Genomic DNA, 14,496 nt, shown 5'->3' on the forward strand with positions numbered 1-14,496 from the left:
CGACACGAAAAATACTTAGCACACCTCTCATGGACGCTGGCTTCGAAACGACACCTCAACGGAGACTGTGCGTGTAGCGGTTCGGGCCGCATTAATTGCGGAAATCAACTGGAAAATAAGAAGAAGAATAAGTTAGCAGCGTTCGGATTACAATATAGTGGTTTTTTCAAACCACTATAACTAGATGTGTATTTCCTGAAGGAAGTACAGATAGTGGTTTGAAATGCTGACCGGGCTGCCCCTTTAAGAGAGACTTGCCTGCTGCACCTGCAAGACTTTCAACTCAGGATCCGTTTTAACTGTGGGTGCCTCTCAGGGGCCACTTTGGCCTCAGGGTCCGATTTTGTGGGTGGGGCCCTCAGGGTCCGATTTTGTGGTTGGGGCCTCTCAGGGTCCGATTTTGTGGTTTGGGCCCCTCAGGGTCCGGTTTTGTGGTTGGGGCCCCTCAGGGTCCGATTTGGTGGGCGGGGCCTCTCAGGGTCCGATTTTGAGGTCGGGGCCCCTCAGGGTCCGATTTTGTGGGCGGGGCCCCTGAGGGTCCGATTTGGTGGGCGGGGCCCATCAGGGTCCAGTTTTGTGGGTGGGGCCCCTCTGGGTTTGATTTTGTGGCCGGGGTCTCTCAGGGTCCGATTTTGTGGCTGGGGTCTCTCAGGGTCCGATTTTGTGGCCGGGGCCCCTCAGGGTCCGATTTTGTGGTTGGGGCCCCTCAGGGTCCGATTTTGTGGTTGGGGTCCCTCAGGGTCCGGTTTTGTGGTTGGGGGCCCTCAGGGTCCGATTTTGTGGTTGGGGCCCCTCAGGGTCTGATTTCGTGGCCGGGGCCTCTCAGGGTCCGATTTCGTGGCCGGGGCCCCTCAGGGTCCGATTTTGTGGCCAGCGCCCCTCAGGGTCCGATTTCGTGGCCCCTCAGGGTCCGATTTTGTGGCTGGGGCCCCTCAGGGTCCGATTTTGTTGGTTGGGCCCCTCAGGATCCGATTTTGTGGTTGGGGCCCCTCAGGGTCCGATTTTGTGGCCAGCGCCCCTCAGGGTCCGATTTCGTGGCCGGGGCCCCTCAGGGTCCGATTTCGTGGCCGGGGCCCCTCAGGGTCCGATTTTGTGTCCGGGACCCCTCAGGGTCCGATTTTGTGGCTGGGGCCCCTCAGGGTCCGATTTTGTGGCTGGGGCCCCTCAGGGTCCGATTTTGTTGGTTGTGCCCCTCAGGATCCGATTTTGAGGGTGGGGCCCCTCATGGTCCAATTTTGTGGCCGGGGTCCGATTTTGTGGTTGGGGCCCCTCAGGGTCTGATTTTGTGGCCGGGTCTACTCAGGGTCCGATTTTGAGGGCGGGGCCCCTCAGGGTCCGATTTTGTGGGCAGGGCCCCTCAGGGTCCGATTTTGTGGTTGGGGCCCCTCAGGGTCCGATTTTGTGGTTGGGGTCCCTAAGGGTCCGATTTTGTGGTTGGAGGCCCTCAGGGTCCGATTTTGTGGTTGGGGCCCCTCAGGGTCCGATTTTGTGGCCAGCGCCCCTCAGGGTCCGATTTCGTGGCCAGGGCCCCTCAGGGTCCGATTTTGTGGCCGGGACCCCTCAGGGTCCAATTTTGTGGGTGGTGCCCCTCAGGGTCCGATTTTGTGGCTGGGGCCCCTCAGAGTCCGATTTTGTTGGTTGGGCCCCTCAGGATCCGATTTTGAGGGTGGGGCCCCTCTTGGTCCGATTTTGTGGCCGGGGCCCCACAGGGTCCGATTTTGTGGTTGAGGCCCCTCAGGGTCTGATTTTGTGGCCGGGTCTACGCAGGGTCCGATTTTGAGGGCGGGGCCCCTCAGGGTCCGATTTTGTGGGCAGGGTCCCTCAGGGTCCGATTTTGTGGGCAGGGCCCCTCAGGGTCCGATTTTGTGGTTGGGGCCCCTCAGAGTCCGATTTTGTGGTTGGAGGCCCTCAGGGTCTGATTTTGTGGTTGGGGCCCCTCAGGGTCCGATTTTGTGGCCAGCGCCCCTCAGGGTCCAATTTCGTGGCCGGGGCCCCTCAGGGTCCGATTTCGTGGCTGGGGCCCCTCAGGGTCCGATTTTGTGGCCAGGACCCCTCAGGGTCCGATTTTTTGATTTGTGGATTTTGTGGATTGGGCCCCTCAGGGTCCGATTTTGTGATTGGGGGCCCTCAGGGTCCGATTTTGTGGGTGGGGCCCCTCAGAGTCCGATTTGGTTGGCGGGGCCCCTCAGGGTCCGATTTGGTGGGCGGGGCCCCTCAGGGTCCGATTTTGAGGGCGAGGCCCCTCAGGGTCCGATTTTGAGGGCGAGGCCCCTCAGGGTCCGATTTTGTGGGCGGGGCCCCTGAGGGTCCAATTTGCTGGGCGGGGCCACTCAGGGTCCAATTTTGTGGGTGGGGCCCTCTGGGTTCGATTTTGTGGCCAGGGTTTCTCAGGGTCTGATTTTGTGGCCGGGGCCCCTCAGGGTCCGATTTTGTGGTTGGGGCCACTCAGGGTCCGATTTTGTGGTTGGGGCCCCTCAGGGTCCGATTTTGTGGATGGGCCGCTCAGCGTCCGATTTTGTGGCCGGGGCCCTTCAGGTTCCGATTTTGTGGCCGGGGCCCCTCAGGGTCCGATTTTGTGGCTGGGGCCCCTCAGGGTCCGATTTTGTGGCCGGGGCCCCTCAGGGTCAGATTTTGTGGTTGGGCCCCTCAGGATCCGATTTTGAGGGTGGGGCCCCTCATGGTCCGATTTTGTGGCCAGGTCTACTCAGGGTCCGATTTTGTGGGCGGGGCCCCTCAGGGTCCGATTTTGTGGGCCGGGCCCCTCAGGGTCCGATTTGGTGGCCGGGGCCCCTCAGGGTCCGATTTGGTGGCCGGGGCCCCTCAGGGTCCAATTTGGTGGCCGGGGCCCCTCAGGGTCCAATTTTGTGGTTGGGTCCCCTCAGGGTCCGATTTTGTGGTTGGGGCCCCTCAGGGTCCGATTTTGTGGCCGCGGCCCCTCAGGGTCTGATTTTGTGGCCGCGGCCCCTCAGGGTCCGATTTTGTGGCAGGGGCCCCTCAGGGTCCGATTTTGTGGGTGGGGCCCCTCTGGGTCCATTTTGGTGGGCGGGACCACTCTGGGTCCAATTTGGTGGGTGGGGCCTCTCCGGGTCCGATTTTGTTGTTGGGTCCCCTCAGGGTCCGATTTTGTGGTTGGGTCCCCTCAGGGTCCGATTTTGTGGTTGGGGCCCCTCAGGGTCCGATTTTGTGGCCGGGGCCTATCAGGGTCCAATTTTGTGACTGGGGCCCATCAGGGTCCGATTTTGTGGCCGCGGCCCCTCAGGGTTTGATTTTGTGGCAGGGGCCCCTCTGGGTCTGATTTTGTGGGCGGAGCCTTTCTGGGTCCAATTTGGTGGGTGGGACCACTCTGGGTCCGATTTGGTGGGCGGGGCCTCTCAGGGTCCGATTTGGTGGGCGGGGCCCCTCAGGGTCTGATTTAGTGGGCGGGGCCACTCTGGGTAAGATTTGGAGGCTGGGGTCGCTCAGCCTCCAATTTGGAGGCCGGGGTCGTTGAGCTTCCGATTTGGAGGCCGAGGTCAAAAAGCCTCTGATTTGGAGGCCGGGGTGGCTCAGCCTCCGATTTGGAGGCCGGGGTGGCTCAGCCTCCGATTTGAAGGCCTGGGTCGATCAGCCTCCGATTTGGAGGCCGGGGTGGATCAGCCTCCGATTTGGAGGCCGGGGTGGCTCAGCCTCCGATTTGGAGGCCGGGGTGGCTCAGCCTCCGATTTGGAGGCCGGGGTGGCTCAGCCTCCTATTTGGAGGCCGGGGTGGCTCAGCCTCCGATTTGAAGGCCTGGGTCGATCAGCCTCCGATTTGGAGGCCGGGGTGGATCAGCCTCCGATTTGGAGGCCGGGGTGGATCAGCCTCCGATTTGGAGGCCGGGGTGGCTCAGCCTCCGATTTGGAGGCCGGGGTGGCTCAGCCTCCGATTTGGAGGCCGGGGTCGATCAGCCTCCGATTTGGAGGCCGGGGTCGATCAGCCTCCGATTTGGAGGCCGGGGTGGCTCAGCCTCCGATTTGGAGGCCGGGGTCGATCAGCCTCCGATTTGGAGGCCGGGGTCGATCAGCCTCCGATTTGGAGGCCGGGGTGGCTCAGCCTCCGATTTGAAGGCCTGGGTCGATCAGCCTCCGATTTGGAGGCCGGGGTGGCTCAGCCTCCGATTTGGAGGCCGGGGTGGCTCAGCCTCCGATTTGGAGGCCGGGGTGGCTCAGCCTCCGATTTGGAGGCCGGGGTGGATCAGCCTCCGATTTGGAGGCCGGGGTGGATCAGCCTCCGATTTGGAGGCCGGGGTGGATCAGCCTCCGATTTGGAGGCCGGGGTGGATCAGCCTCCGATTTGGAGGCAGGGGTGGATCAGCCTCCGATTTGGAGGCCGGGGTGGATCAGCCTCCGATTTGGAGGCCGGGGTGGCTCAGCCTCCGATTTGGAGGCTGGGGTGGCTCAGCCTCTGATTTGGAGGCCTGGGTCGATCAGCCTCCGATTTGGAGGCCGGGGTGGATCAGGCTCCGATTTGGAGGCCGGGGTGGATCAGGCTCCGATTTGGAGGCCGGGGTGGATCAGCCTCCCATTTGGAGGCCGGGGTGGCTCATTGTCCGATTTGGAGGCCGGGGTGGCTCAGCCTCCGATTTGGAGGCCGGGGTGGCTCAGTCTCCGATTTGGTGTGTCGGCCCTTTAAGACTCATTTGGGTGCGCTGGCCCTTTAACAATCACTTTGGCGCGTTGGCCCTTTAAGAGCTAGTTTGGCTGACTGGGCTTCTTTTAAATCCACTTTGGCGCACACATTCTCTCTCAGGGGCATGTGTCATGTGATGAAGCTAGATTTGCATTTGTGCTGTGGGTTTCGCTTTAAGAGCTGATATTATGTGGCAGAGGCTCTGTGCTGGGGTTCAAGTGAAATTCGTAGGCGTTGGCATAGTAACTGGGTGTGCCTGCGCATATCAATGAGCTCAACTGTCATTTCAATCGCCTCAGGGCACGTTTTGCCATTTCCTATTGAAAAGCATTGGAGACAGTGCATTCCAATGACGGGAAAAAAAATTTTCAAACGCAAATTGCGCAAAAACTACAAATCCGATCGACACGAAAAATACTTAGCACACCTCTCATGGACGCTGGCTTCGAAACGACACCTCAACGGAGTCTGTGCGTGTAGCGGTTCGTGCCGCATTAATTGCGGAAATCAACTTAATAATAATAATAAGAAGAAGAAGAATAAGTTAGCAGCGTTCGGATTACAATATAGTGGTTTTTTCAAACCACTATAACTAGATGTGTATTTCCTGAAGGAAGTACAGATAGTGGTTTGAAATGGTGCCCGGGCTGCCCCTGCAAGACTTTTAACTAAGGATCCGTTTTAACTGTATGTGCCTCACAGGGGCCACTTTGGCCTCAGGGTCTGATTTGTTGTCCGGGATCCCTCAGGCTCCTATTTTGTGGGTGTGGCACCTCAGGGTCCGATTTTGTGGGTGTGGCCCCTCAGGGTCCGATTTTGTGGGTGTGGCTCCTCAGGGTCCGATTTTGTGGTTGTGGCCCCTCATGGTCTGATTTTGTGGGTATGGCCCCTCTGGGTCCGATTTTGTGGGTGGGCCCCTAAGGGTCCGATTTTGTGAGTGGGGCCCCGCAGGGTCCGATTTTGTGGTCGGGGCCCCTCAGGGTCCAATTTTGTGGGTGGGGCCCTTCAGGGCCCGATTTTGTGGAAGGGCTCCTCAGGGTCCGATTTTGTGGTTGGGGCCCCTCAGGTTCCGATTTTGTGGGTGGGGCCACTCTGGGTCTGATTTGGTAGGCGGGGCCCCTCAGGGTCTGATTTTCTGGCCGGGGCCCCTCAGGGTCCGATTTTGTGGGTGGGGCCCCTCAGGGTCCGATTTTGTGGTTGGAGCCCCTCATGGTCCGATTTTGTGGCCGGGGCCCCTCAGGGTCCGATTTTGTGACTGGGGCCCATCAGGGTCCGATTTTGTGGCCGAGGCCCCTCAGGGTCTGATTTTGTTGGGGCCCCTCAGGGTCTGATTTTGTGGTCGGGGCCCCTCAGGGTCCGATTTTGTGGGTGGGGCCCCTTAAGGTCTGATTTTGTGGGCGGAGCCCCTCTGGGTCCAATTTGGTGGGCGTGACCACTCTGGGTCCGTTTTGGTGGGCGGGACCACTCTGGGTCCAATTTGGTGGGCGGGGCCACTCTGGGCCGATTTGGTGGGCGGGCCTCTCTGGGTCTGATTTGGTGGGTGGGGCCACTCTGGGTAAGATTTGGAGGCTGGGTCGCTCAGCCTCCAATTTGGAGGCCGGGGTCGTTGAGCTTCCGATTTGGAGGCCGAGGTCAAAGAGCCTCCGATTTGGAGGCCGGGGTCGATGAGCTTCCGATTTGGAGGCCGGGGTCGATCAGCCTCCGATTTGGAGGACGGTTTGGCTCAGCCTCCGATTTGGAGGCCGGAGTGACTCAGCCTCCGATTTGGAGGCCGGGGTGGCTCAGCCTCCGATTTGGAGGCCGGGGTGGCTCAGCCTTCGATTTGGAGGCCGGGGTCGATCAGCCTCCGATTTGGAGGCCGGGGTCGATCAGCCTCCGATTTGGAGGCCGGGGTCGATCAGCCTCCGATTTGGAGGCCGGGGTCGATCAGCCTCCGATTTGGAGGCTGGGGTCGATCAGCCTCCGATTTGGAGGCCGGGGAGGCTCAGCCTCTGATTTGGAGGACGGGGTGGCTCAGCCTCTGATTTGGAGGCCGGGAAGGCTCAGCCTTCGATTTGGAGGACGGGGTGGCTCAGCCTCCGATTTGGAGGCCGGGGTCGATCAGCCTCCGATATGGAGGCCGGGAAGGCTCAGCCTCCGATTTGGAGGCCGGGGTGGCTCAGCCTCCGATTTGGAGTCCGTGGTCGATCAGCCTCCGATTTGGAGGCCGGGGTCGATCAGCCTCCGATTTGGAGGCCGGGGTCGATCAGCCTCCGATTTGGAGGCCGGGGTCGATCAGCCTCCGACTTGGAGGCCGTGGTCGATCAGCCTCCGCTTTGGAGGCCGGGGTCGATCAGCCTCCGATTTGGAGGCCGGGGTCGATCAGCCTCCGATTTGGAGGCCGGGGTCGATCAGCCTCCGATTTGGAGGCAGTGGTCGATCAGCCTCCGATTTGGAGGCCGGGGTCGATCAGCCTCCGATTTGGAGACCGGGGTCGATCAGCCTCCGATTTGGAGGCCGGGGTCGATCAGCCTCTGATTTGGAGGCCGGGGTGGCTCAGCCTCCGATTTGGAGGCCGTGGTGGCTCAGCCTCTGATTTGGAGGCCAGGGTGGCTCAGACTCCGATTTTGATGCCGGGTTCAATCAGCCTCCGATTTGGAGCCTGGGGTCACTCAGCTTTCGATTTGGCGCGCCAGCCCTTTAAGAATCACTTTGGCGCGTCGGCCCTTTAAGAGCCAGTTTGGCTCACTGGGCTTCTAAATCCACTTTGGTGCACATTCTCTCTCAGGGGCATGCGTCATGTGATGAAGCTGCCCCATGTCTTAATATGGCAAAATTTTCCCATTGAAATGCATTGAGACAATGCATTCCAATGACGAGAAAAAAATGTTTCAAATGCAAATTGCTCAAAAGCTACAAATCCGATTGACACGAAAAATACTTAGCACACCTCTAGTGGACGGTGGCTTCGAAACGACGCCTCAACGGAGTCTGTGCGTGTAGCGGTTCGGGCCGCATTAATTGCGGAAATCAACTGAATAAAGATAACAAAATTAACACTAGATGTGTATTTCCTGAAGGAAGTACAGATAGTGGTTTGAAATGGTGCCCGGGCTGCCCCTTTAAGAGAGACTTGCCTGCTGCCCCTGCAAGACTTTCAACTCAGGATCCGTTTTAAGTGTGGGTGCCTCTCAGGGGCCACTTTGGCCTCAGGGTCTGATTTGGTGGATGGGGCCCCTCAGGATCCGATTCGGTGGCCTGGGCTCCTCAGGGTTTTTATTGGTGGCCGGGATGCCTCAGGGTCCAGTTTTGTGGGTGGGTCCCCTCAGGGTCCGATTTTGTGGGTGGGGCCCCTTATGGTCCAATTTTGTGGGTGGGGCCTCTTAGGGTCCGATTTTGAGGCCGGGGCCCCTCAGGGTCCGATTTTGTGGCCGGGGCCCCTCAAGGTCCGATTTTGTGGCCGGGGCCCCCCAGGGTCCGATTTTGTGGCCGGGGCCCCTCAGGGTCCGATTTTGCGGGTGGGGCCCCTCAGGGTCCGATTTTGCGGGTGGGGCCCCTCAGGGTCCGATTTTGCGGGTGGGGCCCCTCAGGGTCCGATTTTGTGGCCGGGTCCCCTCAGGGTCCGATTTTGTGGCCGGGGCCCCTAAGAGTCCGATTTTGAGGGTGAGGCCCCTCAGGGTCCAAATTGGTGGGCGGGTCCCCTCAGGGTCCGATTTTGTGGGTGGGGCCCCTCAGGGTCCAATTTTGTGGGTGGGGCCCCTCAGGGTCCAATTTTGTGGCTGTGGCCCCTCAGGGTCTGATTTTGTGGCTGGGGTCCCTCAGGGTCCGATTTTGTGGGTGGGGCCCCTCAGGGTCCGATTTTGTGACCGGGGCCCCTCAGGGTCTGATTTTGTGGTTGGGGCCCCTCAGGGTCCGATTTTGTGGCTGGGGTCCCTCAGGGTCTGATTTTGTGGGTGGGGCCCCTCAGGGTCCGATTTTGTGACCAGGGCCCCTTAGGGTCTGATTTTGTGACTGGGGCGCCTCTGGGTTTGATTTTGTGTGTGGGGCCCCTCAGGGTCCGATTTTGTGACCGGGGCCCCTCAGGGTCTGATTTTGTGGTTGGGGCCCCTCAGGGTCCGATTTTGTGGCTGGGGCCCCTCAGGGTCTGATTTTGTGGTTGGGGCCCCTCAGGGTCTGATTTTGTGGCCGTGGTCTCTCAGGGTCCGATTTTGTGGCCGGGGCCCCTCAGGGTCTGGATTTGTGGGTGGGTCCCCTCAGGGTCCGATTTTGTGGGTGGGGCCCCTCAGGGTCCGATTTTGTGGCTGGGGTTCCTCAGGGTCTGATTTTGTGGGTGGGGCCCCTCAGGGTTCGATTTTGTGACCAGGGCCCCTTAGGGTCTGATTTTGTGACCGGGGCCCCTCTGGGTTCGATTTTGTGGCCGGGGTCTCTCAGGGTCCGATTTTGTGGGTGGGGCCCCTCAGGGTCTGATTTTGTGGCTGGGGCCCATCAGGGTCTGATTTTGTGGGTGGGGCCCCTCAGGGTCTGATTTTGTGGGTGGGGCCCCTCAGGGTCCTATTTTGTGACTGGGGCCCCTCTAGGTTCGATTTTGTGGCTGGGGTCTCTCAGGGTCCGATTTTGTGGTTGGGGCCCCTCAGGGTCTGATTTTGTGGCCGGGCCCACTCAGGGTCCGATTTTGTGGGTGGGGCCCTTTAGGGTCTGATTTTGCGGGTGGAGCCCCCTGGGTCCATTTTGGTGGGCGGGGCCACTCTGGGTCCGATTTGGTGGGCGGGGCTCCTCGGGGTCCGATTTGGTTGGCGGGGCTCCTCAGGGTCCGATTTGGTGGGCGGGGCTCCTCAGGGTCCGATTTGGTGGACGGGGCCCTTCAGGGTCCGATTTGGTGGGCGGGGCCACTCGGAGTCTGATTTGGTGGGCGGGGCCCCTCAGGATCCGATTTGGTGGGCTGTGCCACTCTGGGTCTGATTTTTTGAGCGGGGCCACACTGTGTCCGATTTGGAGGCCAGGGTGGCTCAGCCTTCGATTTGGAGGCTGGGGTGGTTCAGCCTCCGATATGGAGGCCGGGGTGGCTCAGCCTCCGATTTGGAGGCCGGGGTGGCTCAGCCTCCGATTTGGAGGCCGGGGTCACTCAGCTTTCGATTTGGCGCGCCGGCCCTTTAAGACTCATTTCGGTGCGCCGGCCCATTAAGAATCACTTTGGCACGTCAGCCCTTTAAGAGCCAGGGTGGCTCACTGGGCTTCTAAATCCACTTTGGCGCATATTCTCTCTCAGGGGCATGTGTCATGTGATGAAGCTAGATTTGCATTTGTGCTGTGGGTTTTGCTTTAAGAGCTGATATTATGTGGCAGAAGCTCTGTCCTTGGGGCATCATGTGACGTTCGTAGGCGTTGGCATAGTAACTGGGTGTGCCTGCGCATATCAATGAGCTCAACTGTCATTTCAATCGCCTCAGGGCACGTTTTGCCATTTCCCATTGACAAGCTTTGGAGACAGTGCATTCCAATGACGGGAAAAACATTTTTCAAACGCAAATTGCGCAAAAACTATAAATCCGATCGACACGAAAAATACTTAGCACACCTCTCATGGACGCTGGCTTCGAAACGACACCTCAACGGAGACTGTGCGTGTAGCGGTTCGGGCCGCATTAATTGCGGAAATCAACTGGAAAATAAGAAGAAGAATAAGTTAGCAGCGTTCGGATTACAATATAGTGGTTTTTTCAAACCACTATAACTAGATGTGTATTTCCTGAAGGAAGTACAGATAGTGGTTTGAAATGCTGACCGGGCTGCCCCTTTAAGAGAGACTTGCCTGCTTCACCTGCAAGACTTTCAACTCAGGATCCGTTTTAACTGTGGGTGCCTCTCAGGGGCCACTTTGGCCTCAGGGTCCGATTTTGTGGGTGGGGCCCTCAGGGTCCGATTTTGTGGTTGGGGCCTCTCAGGGTCCGGTTTTGTGGTTGGGGCCCCTCAGGGTCCGATTTTGTGGCTGAGGCCCCTCAGGGTCCGATTTGGTGGGCGGGGCCTCTCAGGGTCCGATTTTGAGGTCGGGGCCCCTCAGGGTCCGATTTTGTGGGCGGGGCCCCTGAGGGTCCGATTTGGTGGGCGGGGCCCATCAGGGTCCAGTTTTGTGGGTGGGGCCCCTCTGGTTTGATTTTGTGGCCGGGGTCTCTCAGGGTCCGATTTTGTGGCTGGGGTCTCTCAGGGTCCGATTTTGTGGCCGGGGCCCCTAAGGGTCCGATTTTGTGGTTGGGGCCCCTCAGGGTCCGATTTTGTGGTTGGGGTCCCTCAGGGTCCGGTTTTGTGGTTGGGGGCCCTCAGGGTCCGATTTTGTGGTTGGGGCCCCTCAGGGTCTGATTTCGTGGCCGGGGCCTCTCAGGGTCCGATTTCGTGGCCGGGGCCCCTCAGGGTCCGATTTTGTGGCCAGCGCCCCTCAGGGTCCGATTTTGTGGCTGGGGCCCCTCAGGGTCCGATTTTGTTGGTTGGGCCCCTCAGGATCCGATTTTGTGGTTGGGGCCCCTCAGGGTCCGATTTTGTGGCCAGCGCCCCTCAGGGTCCGATTTCGTGGCCGGGGCCCCTCAGGGTCCGATTTCGTGGCCTGGGCCCCTCAGGGTCCGATTTTGTGTCCGGGACCCCTCAGGGTCCGATTTTGTGGCTGGGGCCCCTCAGGGTCCGATTTTGTGGCTGGGGCCCCTCAGGGTCCGATTTTGTTGGTTGTGCCCCTCAGGATCCGATTTTGAGGGTGGGGCCCCTCATGGTCCGATTTTGTGGCCGGGGTCCGATTTTGTGGTTGGGGCCCCTCAGGGTCTGATTTTGTGGCCGGGTCTACTCAGGGTCCGATTTTGAGGGCGGGGCCCCTCAGGGTCCGATTTTGTGGGCAGGGCCCCTCAGGGTCCGATTTTGTGGTTGGGGCCCCTCAGGGTCCGATTTTGTGGTTGGGGTCCCTCAGGGTCCGATTTTGTGGTTGGAGGCCCTCAGGGTCCGATTTTGTGGTTGGGGCCCCTCAGGGTCCGATTTTGTGGCCAGCGCCCCTCAGGGTCCGATTTCGTGGCCAGGGCCCCTCAGGGTCCGATTTTGTGGCCGGGACCCCTCAGGGTCCAATTTTGTGGGTGGTGCCCCTCAGGGTCCGATTTTGTGGCTGGGGCCCCTCAGAGTCCGATTTTGTTGGTTGGGCCCCTCAGGATCCGATTTTGAGGGTGGGGCCCCTCTTGGTCCGATTTTGTGGCCGGGGCCCCACAGGGTCCGATTTTGTGGTTGAGGCCCCTCAGGGTCTGATTTTGTGGCCGGGTCTACGCAGGGTCCGATTTTGAGGGCGGGGCCCCTCAGGGTCCGATTTTGTGGGCAGGGTCCCTCAGGGTCCGATTTTGTGGGCAGGGACCCTCAGGGTCCGATTTTGTGGTTGGGGCCCCTCAGAGTCCGATTTTGTGGTTGGAGGCCCTCAGGGTCTGATTTTGTGGTTGGGGCCCCTCAGGGTCCGATTTTGTGGCCAGCGCCCCTCAGGGTCCAATTTCGTGGCCGGGGCCCCTCAGGGTCCGATTTCGTGGCCAAGGCCCCTCAGGGTCCGATTTTGTGGCCAGGACCCCTCAGGGTCCGATTTTTTGATTTGTGGATTTTGTGGATTGGGCCCCTCAGGGTCCGATTTTGTGATTGGGGGCCCTCAGGGTCCGATTTTGTGGGTGGGGCCCCTCAGAGTCCGATTTGGTTGGCGGGGCCCCTCAGGGTCCGATTTGGTGGGCGGGGCCCCTCAGGGTCCGATTTTGAGGGCGAGGCCCCTCAGGGTCTGATTTTGAGGGCGAGGCCCCTCAGGGTCCGATTTTGTGGGCGGGGCCCCTGAGGGTCCAATTTGCTGGGCGGGGCCACTCAGGGTCCAATTTTGTGGATGGGGCCCTCTGGGTTCGATTTTGTGGCCAGGGTTTCTCAGGGTCTGATTTTGTGGCCGGGGCCCCTCAGGGTCCGATTTTGTGGTTGGGGCCCCTCAGGGTCCGATTTTGTGGTTGGGGCCCCTCAGGGTCCGATTTTGTGGATGGGCCGCTCAGCGTCCGATTTTGTGGCCGGGGCCCTTCAGGTTCCGATTTTGTGGGTGGGGCCCCTCAGGGTCCGATTTTGTGGGTGGGGCCCCTCAGGGTCCGATTTTGTGGCCGGGGCCCCTCAGGGTCAGATTTTGTGGTTGGGCCCCTCAGGATCCGATTTTGAGGGTGGGGCCCCTCATGGTCCGATTTTGTGACCAGGTCTACTCAGGGTCCGATTTTGTGGGCGGGGCCCCTCAGGGTCCGATTTTGTGGGCGGGGCCCCTCAGGGTCCGATTTGGTGGGCGGGGCCCCCAGGGTCCAATTTTGTGGGTGGGGCCCCTCTGGGTTCGATTTTGTGGCCGGGGTCTCTCAGGGTCCGATTTTGTGGTTGGGCCCCCTCAGGGTCCGATTTTGTGATTGGGGGCCCTCAGGGTCCGATTTTGTGGGTGGGGCCCCTCAGAGTCCGATTTGGTTGGCGGGGCCCCTCAGGATCCGATTTGGTGGGCGGGGCCTCTCAAGGTTCGATTTTGAGGGCGGGGCCCCTCAGGGTCCGATTTTGTGGGCGGGGCCCCTGAGGGTCCGATTTGGTGGGCGGGGCCCCTGAGGGTCCAATTTTGTGGGTGGGGCCCCTCTGGGTTTGATTTTGTGGCCGGGGTCTCTCAGGGTCCGATTTTGTGGCCGGGGCCCCTCAGGGTCCGGTTTTGTGGTTGGGGGCCCTCAGGGTCCGATTTTGTGTCCCGGGCCCCTCAGGGTCTGATTTCGTGGTTGGGGCCCTTCAGGGTCCGATTTTGTGGCCAGCGCCCCTCAGTGTCCGATTTCGTGGCCGGGGTCCCTCAGGGTCCGATTTCGTGGCTGGGGCCCCTCATGATCCGATTTTGTGGCTGGGGCCCCTCAGGGTCTGATTTTGTGGATGGAGCCCCCTGGGTCCATTTTGGTGGGCAGGGCCACTCTGGGTCCGATTTGGTGGGCGGGGCCCCTCAGGGTCTGATTTGGTGGGCGGGGCCCCTCGGGGTCTGATTTGTTGGGCGGGTCTCCTCAAGGTCCGATTTGGTGGGCGTGGCCTCTCCGTCCGATTTAGTGGGCAGTGCCCCTCAGGGTCCTATTTGGTGGGCGGGGCCCCTCAGGGTCCGATTTGGTGGGCGGGGCCCCTCTGCTTCCGATTTGGTGGGCGGGGCCCTTCATGGTCCGATTTGGTGGGCGGGGTCACTCTGGGTCCGATTTGGTGGACGGAGCTCCTCAGGGTCCGATTTGGTGGGCAGGGCCCCTCTGGGTCCGATTTGGTGGGCGGGGCCCTTCAGGGTCCGATTTGGTGGGTGGGGCCACTCAGTCTGATTTGGTGGGCGGGGGCCCTCAGTGTCCGATTTGGTGGGCTGTGCCACTCTGGGCCCGTTTTTGGTGGGCGGGGCCACTCTGGGTCCGATTTGGAGGCCAGGGTGGCTCAGTCTCCAATTTTAAGGCCGGGGTGGCTCAGCCTCCGATTTGGAGCCTGTGGTCACTCAGCTTTCGATTTGGTGCGTCGGCCCTTTAAGACTCATTTCGGTGCGGCGGCCCTTTAAGAATCACTTTGGCGCTTCGGCCCTTTAAGAGCCAGTTTGGCTCACTGGGCTTCTAAATACACTTTGGCGCACATTCTCTCTCAGGGGCATGTGTCATGTGATGAAGCTAGATTTGCATTTGTGCTGTGAGTTTCACTTTGTGTCCGTTTTTACCATCAGTGTGTCATCCTTGTGTCCATTTTTACCATCAGTGTGTCCGTTTTTACCATCAGTGTGTCCGTTTTTACCATCAGTGTGTCATCAGTATGTCCGTTTTTACCATCAGTGTGTCATCCGTGTGTCCGTTTTTACCATCAGTGTGTCCGTTT

The 14,496-nt window shown here is 60.1% G+C and overlaps 1 protein-coding gene across 2 annotated transcripts in view; it reads left to right on the forward strand.

The window, feature by feature from the left end:
* RASL12 (RAS like family 12) overlaps positions 1-14,496 on the forward strand; it is a 163,999-nt gene that overhangs the window by 133,422 nt on the left and 16,081 nt on the right. The window lies entirely within an intron of this gene.

This window comes from Dendrobates tinctorius, unplaced genomic scaffold (assembly GCF_039654945.1).
Source record: "Dendrobates tinctorius isolate UK_male_01 unplaced genomic scaffold, ASM3965494v1 ptg000022l, whole genome shotgun sequence".
In the NCBI taxonomy this organism is placed as follows: Eukaryota; Metazoa; Chordata; class Amphibia; order Anura; family Dendrobatidae; genus Dendrobates; species Dendrobates tinctorius.